Source organism: Heteronotia binoei, chromosome 5 (genome assembly GCF_032191835.1).
Source record: "Heteronotia binoei isolate CCM8104 ecotype False Entrance Well chromosome 5, APGP_CSIRO_Hbin_v1, whole genome shotgun sequence".
Taxonomy (NCBI): domain Eukaryota; kingdom Metazoa; phylum Chordata; class Lepidosauria; order Squamata; family Gekkonidae; genus Heteronotia; species Heteronotia binoei.
The window spans coordinates 7017064-7038675 of NC_083227.1; the positions used below are offsets into that span (position 1 = coordinate 7017064).

The 21612-nt window shown below is 48.1% G+C and overlaps 1 protein-coding gene and 1 pseudogene across 1 annotated transcript in view; one reads left to right on the plus strand and one right to left on the minus strand.

The window, feature by feature from the left end:
• LOC132572129 (zinc finger protein OZF-like) overlaps nucleotides 1-21612 on the minus strand; it is a 1123325-nt gene that overhangs the window by 469280 nt on the left and 632433 nt on the right. The gene's annotated exons all lie outside the window — the stretch shown is intronic.
• Nucleotides 9754-20595, plus strand: LOC132570919 (zinc finger protein 14-like; annotated as a pseudogene).

A 21612-nucleotide genomic window follows, 5' to 3' on the forward strand; every position in this document is an offset into this window, starting at 1 on the left:
TTCCAATGACATCAGAGAACACACACAAGGGATAACTTTTTGAATCCTCCATGTCCATCCATGGCTCTCCACACCTGGACTTGGAAATGGCCCTAAGGGAGAGACACCATCCCCATGAATGAGATCACTCTCTCCCCCCCCCCCCCCCCACATACACATACACTGAGATTGCTGAAGAGCTGTTCGCCCATCAGCCTCCTTTACTGCAGTGGTATCTGTTCTCCCATGCAGCCCGATGAGGGTAAGGGGAGCAGGCGATGGGACAGGCCCCAGAAGAAGTAAGGACAGACTACTGCATTGGAGAATCCAGAGGGGAGAAACCTTTTGAGTGCTCAGAGTGAGAGAAGATTCATTTAGAGTGGCACTCTTCAGCTGAATCAATGATCCCACGCGTGGGGAGAAAACGTTAAAAAGAGATTCAGAAAGTGTGAAAATTTTCAAAAGCACATGAGCTTGAATAGGGGAAAAACCTTTTGAATTCTCAGACTGGAAAGAGATGCTGTTGCAGAAGCACTCTTCGATGGCAACTGAGAACCCACACAGGAAAGACACAGTTTTAATGTTGGGAGCTCTGAAAGAGATTCAGTCAGAGCGGTAGTCTTCTGCTGCATCAAGAAACCCACACAAGGAGGACCCATGTAAGTGCTTAGTCCATAAAAAGACTTTCCCCCTATTTCACACCTAAAAGACAATCACAGACCATAAAAAGTATTGAAAAGGTGCCAACCGCTTTAAAGGGCTGTAATCTAAGTAACGGTACAAGCATCAAGTTGTTAGCAACCCCTGGGATGATGTAACATCATGATGTTTTCATGGCAGACTTTTTACAGGGTGGTTTGCCATTGCCTTCCCCAGTCATCTACACTTTATCCACAGCAAGCTGGGTACTCGTTTTACTGACCTCAGAAGGATGGAAGGCTTGAGTCAGCTACCTGACCCCAGGTTATGCTGGGATCGAACTCGGGTCGTGAGCAGAGCTTGGATTGCAGTGTATCCAGAAAAGGAGCCAACTGCTTTAAAAGGCTTGACTCTACAGAAGAAACCTTATCCTGATCAGAAATCAGTTAAAAGTCATCAAACTGTGGAAAAAGCATTAGCCATGTTCAAAATCCAAAAAAGATCCCACAAAGAAGAAAAGAAGGATGGGCAGTGGGATCTCCAGGTTAGAAAATCAGCTGATATCTTTTAGAATCAAAGAATCCACCCAAGATAGGAATCTTCTCAATGCTTTGTATGTAGGAAGAGCCTGAGGCACAAATGTAGCTCTCATGTTCCTTAGAGAATCCATAAAAGCATGGAACTTTCTTATAGCTATTTCTGATGAGTTTCTTCAAAGGTCCTGGTGCTATGAGTTTAGAAAGGCTGAGAACGTAGTTACACCCAGGAGGGAGGGTGTTTTTAGTGGTCCCCCTCTTCTGTGAAACTTGCTACTTCAGGGTATCTGCCAATCTAACTCTGACATCTTCAAATCCGGCAAAAACAGTTCCTTTCCCAGATCCTATGAAGGAATAGACAATTTGAGTGTAACAGACATCTACAGCCTCTCTGCTGCTGGAGTAAATATAGTGTAACCAGCCAGCAACCTTAATTCACAAACATTTTTATCTGAGAAGCAGTTCTAGAGAGGCATTTCTCAACCCTAATCCCCACCCCCTAGTTCAGCCTGCTGTGAGCTTTTTTGGGGTCTTCCCACTTTGAAGCCGAAAGCATTCTGGCAGTAGGATTAACTTGGGCTGAAAGAAACAGGTTGTGTTCCCTAACCCAAGAACTCAGTGAATTCAGTGGCCCCTTCAGGTACGATGCAGAACTGATCCAGGGCTATCTGGCACTGTTTGGGAGGGGTTGGTTTTTAAGGTACTGGCACCAAAGTTGCTCTGCTGCAGATTGTGCCTCTTCTCAACCCTCCTGCCCTAAATTTATGAAAGATTGGACCAGGGGGATTTATTCATGGGACCTAAAGAAGAAGGTGCCCTCTTCCTCCATTTTTTCTCAGTGAAGGGGGGTGGAGAAGGCCTTTGAAGGGACTGTCCTTCTAAACCCCTTCCTTCTCCAAGGCACAGAACTCCATGGAAGTGAGCTCTGAAGTAGGGTTGCCACTTTCTGAAAAGTCAGGGAAATGGAAATTGCTCAGGGAAAGTCAGGGAAATTGGTCTGAAGTCTGGGAAATTGTGATTAAAATATATTTAAGCAGTGGATTTTTGACCTCCCGCTGCAAGAGCATAATCTGTTCTTGTGGAAACTGGAATAGAGAAGGAGCAGAATACAAGTGAAACTTAATGATGTCCTTTCCCAGCTCCACCTTTTTCTCAGCTCCACCCCCAGCAAGCAGCCTCATGCGTTTGTTGAGCTCTCCCTGCATGATTTCCCAGAGAGAGAGAGCAGAGCAGCTCTGATAAGCTGAGACAGCTGGGGAAGTTGCTGAGAATTTTTGAGTTTTGAAAGACTTTATTCTGAGTTTTGTGTGACTGCTTAAAATTCTGAGTTGTGGTAGCTGGGGAACTGCTGTTTGTTTGATTGAGTGGGCTGAAGGTGAAAGTGATTGAGAGTGATTGTTGCTGATTGTTTAGGAGTGGCTCTGCTCCACCCTCTTTGCATTTTAAGCCGCGCCTTGCCAAAGACGCGAGCCGAAGGGCGAGAGCTAAAGGGGTCTTGGCCTGTGGCTCTCTGCCTGGGGGCTCTGTAAGGACCAGGAACCCAGATCCCTAATTTCCTTGTTCTCCCAATAAGGTAAGTTGACCCTCCAGAAGGGGTGCCACTTAAACAAACAGCATTTAAAGAGGACTGTATATTTTATATATATATAATGAAGATAGAATGCCAGCAGAGGGGGAGGGGCTTTCCAGTGTTTTGCATGTATGACTATCTGCCCACAGGACAGAAGTCTTGGGTGTGTTCTTGATGCAAGGAGCTCCTGGTCCTCAGGGAACGAGTTCGTACCCTTGAGGCCAAGGTGACTGCCCTGGAGAAGCGGAGATGATCAGTTAGGCACTTAGGGAAGACTCTCGGGGCATATTAGATGAGCCCCGCTCTGAACGTGGCAGCCCTGTTGCTGCCAGACAGCGGGAGGGTCGAGAGGGAACAGGGCACCGTGCTGAGGATAAGGGGAATGCGCCCTCAGAAGGGACCTCTTCTTCGGTTGGTGAGCGGGAATCCTTTCACGCCAAGGAACAATCCCTGGGCAGGGGGAGAGGGGGGGTTTTGGTAGTTGGTGATTCGATCCTTAGGCAAGTAGACAGCTGTGCGGCAAAACCGCGTTCTGACCATATGGTGACTTGCCTGCCTGCTGCGAAGGTAGCAGACATTACGTGTGTAGTAGATAGGCTGATAGACAGCTCTATCTACTTATGGACGGCCGGCCTGCCTGTGTCCCAGAAAACCTGGACCTGGCATTGCAGGCCGTATCTAGATTGCTCAGGCTGAGCGGGCTGAAACTAAATCCGTTGAAGACAGAGGTCCTTTGCCTGGGTTGCCGTGGTCCGGGGAGGGAGATTCCCTTACCGGCCCTCGATGGTGTGCCTCTGTCAGCAGTGCACAGGGTTAGGAGCCTGGGGGTGCTATTGGAGCCTACTTTAACTATGGAGGCCCAGATAGCAGCCACTGCCAAGTCCGCATTTTTCCATCTTAGGCGGGCAAGGCAGTTGGCTCCTTTCCTGGAGGACGACGACCTGGCAACAGTGATCCATGCAACGGTCACCTCGAGGTTAGACTACTGCAATGCCCTCTACATGGGGCTGCCCTGTGCCGAACCCGGAAGTTGCAGCTAGTGCAGAATGCCGCTACCCTGCTGTTGTTAGGGCTCCCTAGGCGGGAGCACATTCAGCCGGGGCTTCGGAGACTGCACTGGCTGCCAATAACATACCAAGTTCGGTACAAGGTGCTGGTCATGACCTTTAAAGCCCTTTATGGCCTGGGACCTGCTACCTTAGGGATTGTCTCTCCCCACATGTTCCCCAGAGAGTGCTGAGATCAGGGTCCCAAAACCTTCTTACAATCCCTGGGCCTAAGGAGGCCCGTCTGAAAGTGACCAGAGACAGGGCCTTCTCGATTGCAGCTCCCTGTTGGTGGAATCAGCTCCCAGAGGAGGTAAGGGCCCTGCGGAACCTTGAACAGTTCCGCAGTACCTGCAAAACAGCCCTCTTCCGGTTGGCATATAATTAATCGTTATCGAAATGCCTGAATATTCAAATATCGAACATCAGATTTTTAATACTGGAATATTGAAGAATTGATTTAAAGAAGGCAGCATAGTACATATTGAAGTGAGTTTTACATGTTTTTATGTATTTTATATGTATTTTATGTATTTTATTGTATAATTATAATTATCAATGTATTATTAATGTATTTTAAATTGTTAGTTTTTGTGTTGTAAGCCGCCCTGAGCCCGCCTCGGTGGGGTAGGGCGGGATATAAATCGAATAAAATAAAATAAATTCTTCTTTAGCTAACATTAACAATGTTTCACATTTTTGTTTAACACAACACACTGATTTACATATGTCATTCATGTTTGTAAGGCTCCAGGAACTGTTACAGCTTTTGGTAAATGTTTAAATGAATCCCAAATCTCTTATGCAACTTTACCCAACTGGCATTCCCACCATAAGCCATTGCATGGTTGCCTGCAAACAGATGCCCCTTTGAGGGAATGTAATATAACAATTAATGTAACCAGTAACTGTAGTCTTTGAACTTTTAGTTATATTCCTGCTAACATATCTCTTTCTGTATGTTGTTTAAGTCACCTTGCTGTAGTGTTGCCGCAAAGATCCTGGCTTATGGGATCCTCTACCTCACGCATTAGCAGAGAAACTGTCCCCTTAGACTCTTACTTGTGATTCTTCTGATATGGCATTATTATCTCAGACTGATTATGTGTCTTAGTTACAGTGTTGCTTTGTACAATGCTTGCCTTCCTTGTGTGTCTTGTGTACAAGAATATGTAAACCGTCAAGAGAAGAATATACCTTGCAAGCCAATCATGCATATGTATTAGCAAAGCAATTGGAACAATACACCCCTTTCATACAATCAATACAATATGGCTTGGGACCTGTCTACCTGAAGGACCGTCTTTCCCCGCACGTTCCCCAGAGAGTACTGAGGTCGGGAACACAAAATCTCCTTACTATCCCTGGGCCGAAGGAAGCCCGGTTGAAGTCCACCAGAGAAAGGGCTTTCTCTGTTATGGCCCCTACATGGTGGAATCAGCTGCCGGAAGAGGTGAGGGCCCTGCGGGACCTTGTTCAGTTCCGCAGGGCCTGTAAGACGACCCTCTTCCGGCTAGCCTATACTTAGCTTGAGAATTTTACTGTAACTTGCTGGATTCCTTTTATATATAGCTGAAATATTTATGTGTATTAATAACTAGGGTTTTATCTGTTTTATCTGTTTTAAATATGGATCCCTTTATATGTGTAATTTTGATGGATCTACTATTGGAAGCCGTCCTGAGCCACTTGTGGGAAGGGCGGGGTATAAATCTTAAATAAATAAATAAATAAATAAATAAAATAAAAAAATCGATTCCAGAGAGTGACCGTGAGGGGACAGACAATGTTTAACAAAAAAACAAAAAAGAGTGAGATGAAGGAAGGACAACTCAGAAGGCAGCATTAAAGCCTTCATGTACTTTGGCCTATGCAAGAATGCTGAGGGTCTCAGAATGTGCTGCCCTTTCACCTCCTTCCTGGAATCCACATTTGGGGTTACAAGCTTATGTAAACATTGGTCGTTTCATTCTGCACGTTGTTAGTCAATGATTGTGTACAGAGGAATGTATAAAATAAAGCAACGCAACCACTGTCAGAAAGACACAAGCAGCATGGACAGACTGGTGCGTGAACCTCAACCCTGAGTCGTGTGACCATTACTGCAAGAAATGCTTTGGGTTGAAATAGAGGGCCCAAAAGGAAATTTAACTATGGGAGTTTGTTATCGCCCACCAACTCAAAAGAGAGAGGACGATTATAATATGATGGAAGGCTTAAAGATAGCGGCTAAACGTAAAAACTGTGTCGTCATAGGTGATTTTAACTACCGCGGAATGATTGGGTCAATATGTGTTCTGGTCGAGAGAAAGAGATTGAGTTTCTTGATGCTCTCAACGACTGTGCTATGGAGCAGGTGGTCTCAGAACCTACCAGGGGTGGGGCGATCCTGGATTTGGTCCTAAGTAATGCCCAAGACTTAGTGAGAGATGTAAAAGTGATTGCGCCGCTTAGGAGCAGTGACCATAATGTTATTGATTTCACCATTTGTATAAATAGGGAGTTGCTGCAAAAGACCGGCACAACCACGTTTGACTTTAAAAGGTAAATTCTCTGAGATGAGTAGGCATGTGAAGAGGAAACTGAAAGGAAAGGTAAATACGATCAAAACCCTTGGGGAAGCTTGGAGGCTATCTAAAACTATAATCCAAGAAGCTCAGATAAAATATATACCACAAGTTAGGAAAGGCACAAACAAGTATAAGAAAAGGCCTGCATGGTTAACAAAGAAAGTAATGGAAGCTGCAAAAGGTAAGAAGGACTCCTTTAAGCGGTGGAAAACTAGTCCAAGTGAGATTAATAAAAGGGAATACAGGCTGTGGCAAATCAAATGCAAGACTCTGATCAGGCAGGCAAAAAGGGACTATGAGGAGCATATTGCAAAAAAACATAAAGACCAACAATAGAAATTTCTTCAAGTATATTAGAAGCAGGAAACCAGCCAGGGAGGCAGTAGGGCCCTTGGATGACCAAGGAGTCAAAGGATTACTGAAGGAGGATAGGGAAGTGCCTGAGAAGCTGAATGCATTTTTTTGTCTCTGTCTTTCCTGTGGAATATGAGAAGTGTTTGCCCACTCCAAAACCACTTATTTTGGAGGGGTGTTGAAAGACCTGAGTCAGATTGAGGTGACTACTGATAGACGAATAAGTCATCAGGTCCGGATGGCATATATCCAAGAGTTCTGAACTTGTGGATCTCCTGAGAAAAATATGTAATCTTTATTGAAATCTGCCTCCGTTCCTGGAGATTTGGGAGATTTGAAAGGTAGCAAATGTCACCTCCATCTTTAAAAAGGGTTTCAGAGGAGATCCGGGAAATTACAGGCCAGTCAGTCTGACTTCAATACCGGGAAAGTTGGTAGAAACCATTATCAAGGACAGAATGAGTAGGCACATTGATGAACACGAGTTATTGAGGAAGACTCAGCATGGGTTCTGTAAGGGAAGATCTTGCCTCACTAACCTGTTACATTTCTTTGAGGGGGTGAACAAACGTGGACAAAGGAGACCAAATAGATGTTGTTTACCTTGACTTCCAGAAAGCTTTTGATAAAATTCCTCATCAAAGGCTCCTTAGTAAACTCGAGAGTCATGGAGTAAAAGGACAGGTCCTCTTGTGGATCAAAAACTGGCTAATTAATAGGAAGCAGAGAGTGAGTATAAATGGGCAGTCTTCGCAGTGGAGGACGGTAAGCAGTGGGGTGCCATAGGGCTCAGTATTGGGTCCCGTGCTCTTTAACTTGTTCATAAATGATTTGGAGTAAGCAGTGAAGTGGCTAAGTTTGCAGATGACACTAAATTGTTCAGGGTGGTGAGAACCAGAGAGAATTGTGAAGCACTCCAAAGGGATCTGTTGAGGCTGGGTTAGTGGGCATCAATGTAGCAAATGAGGTTCAATGTGGCCAAGTGCAAAGTAATGCACATTGGGGCCAAGAATCCCAGCTACAAATACAAGTTGATGGGTTGTGAACTGGCAGAGAGTGACCAAGAGAGAGATATTGGGGTCGTGATAGATAACTCACTGAAAATGTCAAGACAGTGTGCAATTGCAATAAAAAAGGCCAACGCCATGCTGGGAATTATTAGGAAGGGAATTGAAAACAAATCAGCCAGTATCATAATGCCCCTGTATAAATCGATGGTGCGGTCTTATTTGGAATACTGTGTACAATTCTGGTCACCGCACCTCAAAAAGGATATTATAGCATTGGAAAAAAGTGCAGAAACGGGCAACTAGAATGATTAAAGGTTTGGAACACTTTCCCTATGAAGAAAGGTTTAAACGCTTGGGGCTCTTTAGCTTGGAGAAACGTCGACTGCGGGGTGACATGATAGAGGTTTAGAAGATCATGCATGGGATGGAGAAAGTAAAGAAGTCCTTTTCTCCCTTTCTCACAATACAAGAACTCGTGGGCATTCAATGAAATTGCTGAGCAGTCAGGTCAAATGGATAAAAGGAAGTACTTCTTCACCCAAAGGGTGATTAACGTGGAATCCACTGCCATAGGAGGTGGTGGCGGCTACAAGCATAGCCAGCTTCAAGAGGGGGTTAGATAAAAATATGGAGCATTGGCCCACCAGCCACAACCGTTAATTACATGGTGCCCAATCAGGTTTTTCCCGCCTTCAGTCTCCAACTGACTGGGCTACAAATCCATGGAGAATAACCTGGTACTCCCCATTCTTCCAGATACCAAGGACAGCTCCCTACCAGCACCAGTATACTCAGGGGGAGGAGAGGGAGCAGAATGTCAGCACAAGAGGGAAAAGAGACATTCTCCCAGCACAGAGTCCAGTGGGTCCCAGCACTACAGGAGACAAAAACTGTCCCCTGCTTCCAGATCTCAATCCCCAGCTCCTTCAGAATCGTCTTCTGAGGAGAAGGTGGGAGCTGCAAGAGGAGAGAGAGAGAGAAAGAGGGCCCTCAGCAGAGGGAGGTCAAGGAGAGAGCGTTCCCATTCTCCTGCTAATAGAGCCAGGACCCATCAGAAGTTACCACGCACAGACACTCCATCCGAGGCTGAAGGCAATAAGGAAGAAGAAGATATTGGATTTATATCCCGCCTTCCACTCCGAAGAGTCTCAGAACGGCTCACAATCTCCTTTACCTTCCTCCCCCAAAACAGACACCTTGTGAGGTGGGTGGGGCTGAGAGGGCTCTCACAGCAGCTGCCCTTTAAAGGACAGAGGCTCAGAGCGGCCTACAATCTCCTTTCCCTTCCTCCCCCACAGCAGACACCCTGTGAGGTGGGTGGGGCTGGAGAGGGCTCTCACAGCAGCTGCCCTTTCAAGGACAGAGGCTCAGAGCGGCCTACAATCTCCTTTCCCTTCCTCCCCTAAAACAGACACCCTGTGAAGAGGGTGGGGCTGTGAGGGCTCTCACAGCAGCTGCCCTTTCAAGGACAGAGGCTCAGAGCGGCCTACAATCTCCTTTCCCTTCCTTCCCCACAACAGACAACCTGTGAGGTGGGTGGGGCTGAGAGGGCTCTCACGGCAGCTGCCCTTTCAAGGACAACCTCTGCCAGAGCTATGGCTGACCCAAGGCCATGCCAGCAGGTGTAAGCGGAGGAGTGGGGAATCAAACCTGGTTCTCCCAGATAAGAGTCCGCACACTTAACCACTACACCAAACTGGCTATTGCTTCTTCTGTCAGCATTACATCTGATGAGGAGGGGAGTGGTCTGGTGAGGACTCAGACTCCAAAGAGAGCTCCACCAGACTTTTTCAACCTGATCTTTACCCAAGACTCCTTAAAAAAGTTGTTTCTGCCTAGAACTACTCCTTAAATGAAGAGGACATAAATACTTCAAAATCAAGAGCAAACTTGGATGCTAGAGGCTTCAAAAAGCGAAGTAAAAAATTAGTTGGTTGTCCACTTCCTGAAAATTTTGAAGAAGTACTCAGATCGGAATGGTGAGTACCGGCGGGAGGCACTACCCTTCAAACCATTGCCAAAAACTTTTATGTTCTGCTAGATGAGACTATGGGAATCTTAAAGGTTCCGCTGGTGGATGCTCCAGTCGTGGGATTGCATTCAGGGGCGGTCTTATCAGAGGATGGAGACAACGTCCTCAAGGATCCGGTGGATAGAAAAAATGAAACTGTACTCAAAAGAGCACATGAGGCAGCATCCTTAGCTATCAGAGCCTCTGCGGTGCTTCCTAATTTTACTAGGTCCATTGTCATCTGGGCAGACGACTTGCTGCGACATCTGGAATTGGACCCTCTTGCCTTAAAGAGATCTCTTTTGAAGACTAAGAGGGCGGCCCAGTTTGCTGCCGATGCCTCCCAGGACAGAATGCGATTTGCTGCCAGATCACAAGCTGCTGATGTAGTAGAACTTCCTCACGCTTTACAGGTAGTAGAAAAGACGGGGGTGGGGAGGGGTGGGTGGGGAGGGGGGTTAGTTTCCAGCAAGGGCTCCTTAGAGTCCAGTCACATTAAGAAACTGAATTGTGACTCTGAGACAACAAGAAGATTCTTTTTCCACCAGAGAAACTGAAACGTGCAACTCTTGCAAAGGACACTTGACACATCAAAATGCAAAAACATAAAAAAAGAGAAGGTTGTGTTTTTGAGTGTCAGAGGGTGTGTGAGAGAAAAACGAGGCTTCCCCTTATGCTGAAGGACCAAAAGGCCCCAGGATCCTTCCCACGCAACCTCCCTCCCGTCCCCTCTAGGGTGCTGCAGGCTGCTATAGCCCCCCCCCCCCCCCCGTCCTGGGGTCTTTACTGTCCGGCCTCCTGAAAGTAAGGGGCTCTCCCCATGGGAGAAGGAGGGGGGAGATCTGGGATTCCGCCTCTGCAGGGAGAGGAAAGGGAAGCCCAGTCTAGAAAAAGAAGATGACATTGGATTTATATTCCGCCCTCCACTCCGAAGAGTCTCAGAGCGGCCTACAATCTCCTTTCCCTTCCTCCCCCACAACAGACACCCTGTGAGGTGGGTGGGGCTGGAGAGAGCACTCACAGCAGCAGCCCTTTCAAGGACAGAGGCTCAGAGCGGCCTACAATCTCCTTTCCCTTCCTCCCCCAGAACAGACAACCTGTGAGGTGGGTGGGGCTGAGAGGGCTCTCACGGCAGCTGCCCTTTCAAGGACAGAGTCTCAGAACGGCCTACAATCTTCTTTCCCTTCCTCCCCCACAACAGACACCCTGTGAGGTGAGTGGGGCTGAGAGGGCTCTCACAGCAGCTGCCCTTTCAAGGACAACCTCTGCCAGAGCTGTGGCTGACCCAAGGCCATCTCAGCAGGTGCAAGTGGAGGAATGGGGAATCAAACCCGGTTCTCCCAGATAAGAGTCCACACTCTTAGCCACTACACCAAACTGGCTTGTTAAGGGGAGGGAAGGTGTCCCCCCCCCCCCCCCGCCTTGCAGGCGCTTCCTTGCAGCCTGCGGTTGCTGCTGGGGTTGTTCTTCTTGCAGGGCCCGGCTGGAGACCCGGGAGGGAGGGGGGCTGGGAAAGACGGGGCAGTCGGGGGAGGGGGGATTTGGGTGGTGGTGGCTACCACTGTTTTCTTTTGCCTCGATTGGGACGCGATTGCCAACCTCCAGGGAGGGCCTGGAGACCTGCCCTACCAAGAGCGCATCTGCAGACTGCAGGAAAGGACAGGGGCGACTGGGGGCATCAGAGCCCTATTGAATGAGCCCATCCTGTCCCCGAATCCTGTCTGCCCCATCTCCCGCCACATTTGAGGTCCAGTGGGGGGCGACGGCGACAGAAAAACCTTCCTCTATTTAAGAGCAAGGCTGCTGCGCCTCCTCTCCCCCACTCCAGTTCTTCTGCGGTCCTTTTTCCAAGGAGCTGCAGGGATTCTGCTCCAGCCTCCTTTCCCTGGATCCTCCGGGCATGCACCCCCGTGCAGAGTTACTCCCGAGCTGCCCCATGGAGCAGCATTGCAGATGGCAGCCTGGCTCCTCCTGGAGAGGACTGGAAGGCACAGCTTGTGCTCCTCTGCAGCACTGAAAGGGTTACCGCCAGAAAGCCGTTGGCTAGAGAGGCTCTGCAAGGAATGCAAGGGTGGAGGGAGGTCGGAGAAGAAGAGGGGCTCTCGCTTTCCTTCCTTGCCTGTGCACACATGCGCAGAGGACTTAGGCAAGAGAACAGGAAGCGCTGCAGAGAAGCTGAGGCGGAGAAAAGCACCGCAGCTGGAGCCTGGAAAAGATGACTTTAAAATAAGCCATGTGAGGAGGAGAAGAGAGGAGGGGGGAGAGGCGGGGATCATGCATGCCAAACCAGGGCTGTGCTAAGTTGGTGGGGAATTTCTGCAGGAGGGGGAGGACCTGGGAAGGGAAGTCCACAGAGCCCTCCCTCCCACTCCTTGCTCAGCCTCTCTAGCAAACAGCTCTGCTGCTTTAGTCCTTTCTGAGCTGCGGAGACAGGACAAAGGCTTCCCTTCAGCCTGGCTTCGCTCACCCACCAACGCACTGTAATGATGCAGCGCGGCAGGGGATGGTGCAGAGGCAGGGAGGAAAAGCTTCCTGTGCAGCCCGAGGCAGGGACTGTTCCCTTTTTCTGCTTCGGTCTCTGGGGCTGCAAAGCCAGTGCTTCTCCCCGAGGATGCAGCAAGCCCTCGAAGGGGGGGGGGGTTGTGGGGCCGGGCTCCGCCCTTTCCCTCCCAGAAATATTGTCAAAACTCCCAGAGGGACACTTTCTAGCCACACTTGAGGTCCAGGGGGCAACAGAAAAAAGGCTTCCTCGTCTGCTTAAAAGCGAGCCTATAAAGCCGCCTCCTCCCCTCCCTGACACCCAACTGACTTCTTCTGTGGGGAGGGATTCAGCTTCAGCCTCCTTTTCCTGAGAAGCCTGAACAGCGCTGGATTCTCTGGGCATACAACCCCATGCAAAGTTACTCCCGAGCAGCCCCATAGAGCAGCATGGAAGATGGAGACTGGCCTCTGTTGGAGACGAAGGGAGGACACATTTTGCACTCCTCTGCAGCACTGAAAGGGTTAATGCCACAGAGCCATTTGCTAGAGAAGCCAAACTTGGGGAGGGGGGGGGTTGGAATAGATTGGGGCTCTTTCCCTCTTTGCCTGAGCTCATGGATGTGGGAAGGAAGGGGTTTGCTTCTGAACTGGGAAAGAGAGTGGAGAGGGGGTGTCGAGAAGCAGCCGTAGCAGGAGGGGGAAACTTGCAGCCGGATCCCCGGGGAGGATTACTTAAAAGTAACTTACAGGGAGGTGGGGAGGGACAAGCTTCTAGGGAGGCAGGCAGGGATCAGATCAAGCCATGGCTTTCCGAGGTTAGTCAGCTCCCTCCCGTGTAGCCATTTTCTTCCAGGGAACTGATCTCTGTCCCTTGGAGGTGAGTTCTAATTCTGGGAGAAGTTCAGGCCCCACCTGGCCGTTACAAACCAAGGGATTCAGGGAATGAGCTAAAGCCCCCATAATCAATTACTGTGAATACATAACTAGCACATTTTACTACAGACCCAAATATTATTTCTTATGTTCAGTAATCAATAAATGAGCCCCCTTCTCTTTCATGCATTGCACAGTCCACAATATGAAGTGCCCTAAATGTCTCTTGAAGGGCAAGCGTCTTCTCGGCCTCTCACCAGAGCAGGGGGAAGGTGCTTCTGCTGATCCTGCATTTCTTGAATCAAGAGCCTGCAAACAGACTTCTCAATTTCATATGCCAATTTCAGAGCAAAGTGGGAGCCTTGTGGGGATGGCAGGGATCAATTTCTCAGGAATTTCTTTGGCACTGTAGTAAACTTCGTTGGTTATTTCTTCAGCGAAGTTTATTGTTTTTTGGCTTCAGCCACCTCGAGGTTGGCAACTCTGTGAGGCACCAGTTTTGTTCATCCTAAGCCCCTGATACGGGCCCAGTGTGGGGCTCAGGCTGCCAGCAGGGATCCACGGCCTGCCAAGCAGAGGAGAGGAACGTTTAGATACCTCTGTTGCTAAGGTGGAGAGCGCCTAGCAACCCCATGGGTGCTCATGGAGACACCACCCACGCCCACCAATCAGAGTGCCACTGAGATATTTAGAAGCCATGCAAAGGTGTCCAAGGCCTTGGCTTAGTCTTTATTCCAGACACTCTGGACTCTGGAAAATGGTCCTTCTTTCAGGGTGAGCTGGAATACAGGGCCAGGAGAAAACAGAGAATTCTGTGGATGAAGGACTTGTGGTACATTCCCTGCTTCTTTTGGGGAGTGGAGGTTGTATTTATAAGTGCATCTATTTATCTGTATGTTTGTGTATATACTGTATGTATTTTCCCTTTGACACACTCCTGTCTGTCTCTCTCCATCCCCTCAGGGAGAAGCCTCCTTTCAGACCAAGTGAATAAAGGCAACTTCTCAAAGACAGAGGTGGCCCAAGAGAAGGGGAAGGAGATGGAAGAGCAGGACCCAGAAGGACCTGGAGCTGGCAAGAGAGCAAGCGAAGGCCCCGATCCCACCCCAGCTGGGAGTGGTGTTGAATTCTGGGAAAGGGCTGTGCCAGAGGTCCTGGCTAAGAACACTCTGACATCAGAAGTATGTTGCCAACACTTCCGGCAGTTCCGCTACCATGAGGCTGATGGGCCCCGAGAGGTTTGCAGCCAGCTCCATTTACTTTGCAGCCAGTGGCTGCAGCCAGAGAAGCACACCAAGAAGCAGATCCTGGACCTGGTGATCCTGGAGCAGTTCCTGACTCTCCTGCCCCAGGAAATGCAGGGCTGGGTCAGAGGATGTGGGCCGGAGACCAGTTCCCAGGCAGTGGCCCTGGCCGAAGGTTTCCTCCTGAGTCAGGCAGAGGAGAAGAGGCAGGCAGAACAGGTGAGGGGATTCTCTCCAGGTGTGTCTAATTCAAGCAACAATATCGGACCTTATCTTAAAGATTCCTTGCCAGATAATTATGTAGAGCCTCTTCTGCTAGAGAATTTCTGTCCGCTGCAGATAACTCATCAGATCTGCTGATAGGAGGGTGCAGAGTCTGGGAGTGGGGCAGGATCCATTCCTTAGTCTCGCTTCCATTCCATCTCTTACCCCTCCCCCTGGCTGCTGTTTCAGATGCGGGGACCACCTTTGGAGATGGAAGCTGCAATCCCTGAGGGAAAAGGAACTTCCTTGGAGCAGGGGCAGAGGGTGCAGGCGGTGGAGCGTGCCCAAGATGCCCTCTCCTGTGGTAAGGACTCCTTGTGTCTTGGGAGCCTGTGAATGTGATGGGTAGAGAGGTCAGGTCAGGGGGGGAAATGCATATTTCTATAGGCAACACAAAGTTAATTGGTGGCACTCAATATCCACACACTGTGATGTCTCTAAAAGATCAGACAAGCTCCTGGAGGACCATTTATCCATGACTTTAAAAATTCATCTCTCACCTTCCTTCCCTAAGAGGTCTCAGATTCCCTGGGGAGGGGAAGGCAGGCAAACCTCGAAAGGGAACCTCCACCTTCTGGGGGAGCAGAGCTCTGAAACCAGTCCCTGGGGGCCAATAATCATGGGGACATTTTCCTTCTGTGCCTGTGCTTGGAGGGTCATCTGGGGGGCTGCTGGGGGCAGCAGGGGGTGGAGTAGGGATGGCAGGCTATGGGGCCCAGCACTTCTAGTTCCTTTGGGGAGGGTCTTGGGGTGGGACTTGGGACAGATGTGATGTCATGTTGAGGTTGTGTCAGGCTGAAAACCTGATTTAATTAAATATAAATTTAATTTGTGATTTATACCCCGCCCTGTCCCGCAAGTCGGGCTCAGAGCGGCTTACATTCCTATGACCCTCCAGTCCCCAGAATTGTTCTAGTCATGTCTGGTCAAACAGGATGGTGCTATCTCGTGCTATTGCATTTCCACTCTTCATTTCCCTCCTTGTAGAGCAAACACAACTCTGACGGAAGTCTGAAATACATTGGCAGTATTTATAATTCCTGAGGTTCATTGGTCCCTGGTGCTTCTCTTCTGCCTCTCTCAGAATGTAGTCTAAAGTGTTTTAAAAACGAGTTGAGTGTACATAGCGGGAGGTTTCACAACCCAGAGAATAGTGCGTGTGTGAACCAGGAAACAAACAAGCAAACAGCCTCCCTCCCTCCCTCCCTTGTCTCAGGAACAGGCAATGAAGAGATTCTGTTGAGCCGTTGTCTTTTCCAAGGTGTGGGAACAGTCACTGCACCTCCAATCCAGGTAGGAGAGATGAGCGGGGGGGGGGGGCACAGCCTGGGTCCCTCCTCCTTTCTCAGGGGAGCTTTGGCTCCGTCAGTTTCTATAAGGGGTCCGTGAGAGAGATCCTTTGAATGCTGTTGCATTTACCCATCCCAAGCCTTATTTTCTGTACCTTTCCAGACGACTCCCTTCCTGGGTGAGATTTCTGAAGAGAAGGGAATCTTCTTTTTCTTCCAGGGTCCCTTTTCCTTGGAGGAGGTGTCCGTCTCTTTCACGGAGGCAGAGTGGGCCCTGCTGGATCCGGGACAAAGAGCTCTGTACAGGGAAGTCATGCTGGAGAACTATGGGAACGTGGCCTCTCTGGGTAAGGATCTTTCCTAGGTGCCAAAGTTGCAACCTGCTGCCATTGTGAGGTGGAATGAATCCAAATATTGAATAGCAATGCATCATTTTGACCCCCTTCCCACCACTTGGGGCAGGACAGCAGCTCCCTGGCAGAGCATCTCCTTTGCATGCAAAAGGTCCCAGGTTCACTCCCCAACATCTCCAATGAAAAGGATCAGGTAGGAGGTGAAATGTAAGACTCTGCCTGGGACCCTGGAGAGCCAATGCTGGACTGACTGGATGATACTGACGAGAGGTGTGTAAAAAAAAAAAATCTGATTCGGAAATATATGGGGCCAAAAAATTCAGAATACCGTATATTTCCGAATACTGGTACTCTGAATACCGTATATATGGTAGATGTGCGGCTATTTCCGAATATATGACTTCATTATGCCCTGTGGCCATTGAAATCAATGGCAAAATAGGGTATATTGTAAGCCGCCTGGAGGGGAGGGGGTTTGAGGAAGATCCCCCAAATTTGAATGGGATCTGCAGGGAACTCTCCCGTACAAACTCCCCAAGTCCCAAAAAGATTGGGCCAGGGGGTCCCATTCCAGGGGCACCCAAAGAAGGTGCCCCTATCCCACCATTATACCCTATGGGTCTTTGAAATCAATGGCAACATAGGGCATAATTAGAGGCTACTGGGGGGCAGGGGATTTGAGGGAGAGTCCACAAAACTGCAGGGGATCCGCAGGGGACTCTCCCCTACAAAACCCCCAAGTCCCAATTAGATTGGGCCAGGGGGTCCAGTTCCTGGGGCACCCAAACCCAAACCTAACTTCACACCAGAGAATCTCTATAGGACCCAAATGCACTACATCCATCTATCTACTCTATGAACCCTGCTGGCCTGGAACCAATATAAACCCAGTTGCCAACGTCACTGCCACACAAAACACAATCTGCTCAAGGTCTGCTCTGCAGACCTGGCTGCAGGAAACCCAGATGCCAGGTCTCCAGCCCTGCCCCAAACAACACGGGGAGAGCTGGCCAAGCACAACAAGCATGCTGGTTCTGGTCTCTCACCCAGGTGCCAGCTTCTCTGCCACAGAACACAAAATCTACAGATTCCAGCTCTCCAGCCCTGCCCCAAACAACACAACTCTCAAAACAAGAGAAGCGGTAGAGAGATCCAAACAACAACAACAATCCAAACAGATCACTGAGAAAAGGCCAAGAAACTCAACTGTTAAAAAAGTGACCTTTTCAACAATAAAAAACCTCATGCGAAATCAGTCAACAATACCCCCCCCCCCAAAAAAAAACCCCTCCAGAACCAGGAAAAGGGACAACAGGTCAGGATGCAAAACCAGCAACAACAGAGAATAGATCACTGAGAAAAGGCCAACAGACTCAACTTAAAATGAAAATTAGGCCAAACAGCCCCTCCCCCAAGAACCAGAACCAGAAGAGAAAAGGAACAAGAGCAGCACAACACAGCAGCAACAAATCGAACACAGAATCCTTTTAAAACAGTAAAAAAACTTTACTTTTAACAATACAGGAACTTTTCCAACCCCTCCTCCCAAAAAAACCTTCACCCTAACCCCAAGAAATCCAAGCCACCCAAATCAGGAAAAGTAAAAGGGCCCTGCACTTTTAACAGTCACCAGGGCCATTTTCTGTCCTGAATTTTTGAGGTTTTCCCAGGACAGTGATGGCAGCAATTAAGTGAGCAATGATATGATTAGCAGACTCCCCTCTTTGAGGAGTGGCCCACTACCACAAAGACAGAAATAAGGTGAGCCACGACATGTTTTGTGCCTGCACCATAGTGAGCAGTAGCCTAAAGATATTTAGAGTACATGTCTATGCAAATATGGAGGCAGTATCAGGGTGTCAGGGAAACTGTATGGTTAATCTCCATTTGTCAAAGTTTGTTAGGGAGCACTTTCCTTATGAGGAAAGGTTGAAACACTTGAGGCTGTTTGGCTTGGAGAAACATTGACTGCAGGGTGACATGATAAACTTTTAAAAGATTATGCATAGGATGGAGAAAGCAGAGAAAGAAGTACTTTTCTCCCTTTTTCAGAATACAAAAACTGGGCCACAGTGGGGAAAAGTTTGGGAAACGCTGTTCTAGAGGCTCCCAAGAGCATGTCTCCTTCCCAAATGAGTTGGTTCAGAGTGAGTGACCTTCACTCTTATGTCAAGAGAACAGGCCAGAAGTAACCATATGAGATTCCTGATTCCCTCCTGAGCCACATTTGGTCTGGTACAATGATAGAGGCTGGTGGTTAAGGAGGGAGGGAGGCCATAATCTGGAGGCTCAGATGCTCCTTCTGAGCAAGAGTTCAGATGAAGGTGGAGGGGTTATGCAGTCCCATAGATGCCTTTGGATCTTACCAGCCTTCCCAAGTGCTAACAGTTTCTCTCTCTTTATTCCAGCAGACGATGATCAGAGGAATGTGGAGGGTGAGAAACGTCATCAGGAAATGCCGGATAAAGGTAAAAATGAAGACTTGAATGAAAATATCAGGAATCAAATCAGAGTGAAGAGAAAGAAAGGTGGCTTTATGGCTGAGAAGCGTGAGGGAAGACAGTGGAATATACATTTTCCAAAGCACAGGAAAATAAAAGCAAGCAAATCCATTCAGAGCAGAAAGTATTTCAGAAATAGATCACAGCTTCTTGTGAATCAAAGAATAAAGAGACAGGGGAAAGCTGAATACTCAGAGACCAGACATAAATTCAGTCTCAGTAGTAATATTCAACAGCATCAGAAAGCCCACACAGGGGAGAAACCTTTTGAATGCTCAGTGTGTGGAAAGAGATTCAGTGAGAGTGGCCATCTGCAAAGGCATCAGAGAACCCACACAGGAGAGAAGCCTTTTGAATGCTCAGTGTGTGGAAAGAGATTCAGTCAGAGTGGACATCTTCAAATGCATCAGAGAACCCACACAGGGGAGAAGCCTTTTGAATGCTTGGAGTGTGGAAAGAGATTTAGTATGAGTGGCGATCTTCAAAGGCATCAGAGAACCCACACAGGAGAGAAGGCTTTTGAATGCTCAGTGTGTGGAAAGCGATTCAGTGAGAGTGGCCATCTTCAAAGGCATCAGAGAACCCACACAGGGGAGAAGCCTTTTGAATGCTCAGTGTGTGGAAAGAGATTCAGTGAGAATGGCAATCTTCAAAGGCATCAGAGAACGCACACAGGGGAGAAGCCTTTTGAATGCTCAGTGTGTGGAAAGAGATTCAGTATGAGTGGACATCTTCAAACGCATCAGAGAACCCACACAGGGGAGAAGCCTTTTGAATGCTCAGTGTGTGGAAAGAGATTCAGTGAGAATGGCAGTCTTCAAAAGCATCAGAGAACCCACACAGGAGAGAAGCCTTTTGAATGCTCAGTGTGTGGAAAGAGATTCAGTCAGAGTGGACATCTTCAAATGCATCAGAGAACCCACACCGGGGGGAAGCCTTTTGAATGCTTAGTGTGTGGAAAGAGATTCAGTATGAATGGATATCTTCAAAAGCATCAGAGAACCCACACAGGAGAGAAGCCTTTTGAATGCTCAGTGTGTGGAAAGCGATTCAGTGAGAGTGGCCATCTTCAAAGGCATCAGAGAACCCACACAGGAGAGAAGCCTTTTGAATGCTCAGTGTGTGGAAAGAGATTCAGTGAGAATGGCAATCTTCAAAGGCATCAGAGAACGCACACAGGAGAGAAGCCTCTTGAATGCTCAGTGTGTGGAAAGGGATTCAGTCAGAGTGGCCATCTTCAATATCATCAGAGGACACACACAGGGGAGAAGCCTTTTAAATGCTCAGAGTGTGGAAAGAGATTCCGTATGAGTGTACATCTTCAAAGGCATCAGAGAACCCACACAGGAGAGAAGCTTTTTGAATGCTCAGTGTGTGGAAAGAGATTCCGTATGAGTGTACATCTTCAAAGGCATCAGAGAACCCACACAGGAGAGAAGCCTTTTGAATGCTCAGTGTGTGGAAAGAGATTCAGTGAGAATGGCAGTCTTCAAAAGCATCAGAGAACCCACACAGGAGAGAAGCCTTTTGAATGCTCAGTGTGTGGAAAGAGATTCAGTGAGAGTGGCCATCTTCAAACGCATCAGAGAACCCACACAGGAGAGAAGCCTTTTGAATGCTCAGTATGTGGAAAGAGATTCATTACGAGTGATCATCTTCAAAAGCACCATAGAACCCACACAGGGGAGAAGCCTTTTGAATGCTCAGTGTGTGGAAAGAGATTCAGTCAGAATGGCAGTCTTCAAACACATCAAAGAACCCACACAGGGGAGAAGCCTTTTGAATGCTCAGTGTGTGGAAAGAGATTCATTATGAGTGATCATCTTCAAAAGCACCAGAGAACCCACACAGGAGAGAAACTTTTTGAATGTTCTGAATGTGGAAAGAGATTCACTACAAAAGGCCATCTTCAGTATCATCAGAGAACTCACGCACGAGAGAAGCATAATCCTTTTTAAAAGCTGTGTTTACCTGCGGCCCTCACTACATCCTCTGGCAGCAGATTCCACATTTAATCACTTGCTGTTTAAAGGAGTATTTCCTTTTGCCCAGCCTCAGTCTACTGCCCGTCAGGTTCATTGGATTCCCAGAAGGTCTAATAGGGGTCTTTTTTTGGGGGGGGGGGGGGATGTCTTTCTGTCAACTTTCTTCACCCCCTTCATGATTTTATAAACCGCCATCAGGCCCGCCCTTAATTGTCTGTTTTCTAAACTGAGTAGTCCCAGACCTACACTGAAGAGAATATCACATCAATGGGGCTTAGCAGAGATGATCCGACCATTTTTTTTCGGAGAAGCATGTTTTTGTCATGATTAAACAGAGATTGACATGGAGATTCAAGACCTCAGAAGTCTTGCTTCTGGGCATTGCTCTCCCATGAATTGGGGGTTCCTTTTCGTTGTTTACTTGCAGAGTATTTTTCTTATTTGAAGGGCGTTTATATTGGCCCATTTTAATGTGCTTCCTTCTGCTGTGTTATATGGGAAGTTTTTTTAAAAATACCATTCTTTGATAGTCTCTGTCCCTGTGGACTGAAGGAACAGACCATGTACTTTTATCCTGTAGATTCTACTGTGATTTACGTGCATCTTATCTGGATCCTATATTGCAAGCCCCGGAGGGTAAATCTGATGAAAGCAAGATAGTAAGCTTACTAGCCTCAAATAAGGCTGAAACCATCAAAGTGGTAGCAAACTTCCTATAAAGGTAAAGGTAGTCCCCTGTGGAAGCACCAGTCGTTTCCGACTCTGGGATGACGTTGCTTTCACAACGTTTTCACAGCAGACTTTTTATGGAGTCGTTTGCCATTGCCTTCCCCAGTCATCTACGCTTTCCCCCCAGCAAGCTGGGTACTCATTTTACCGACCTTGGAAGGATGGAAGGCTGAGTCAA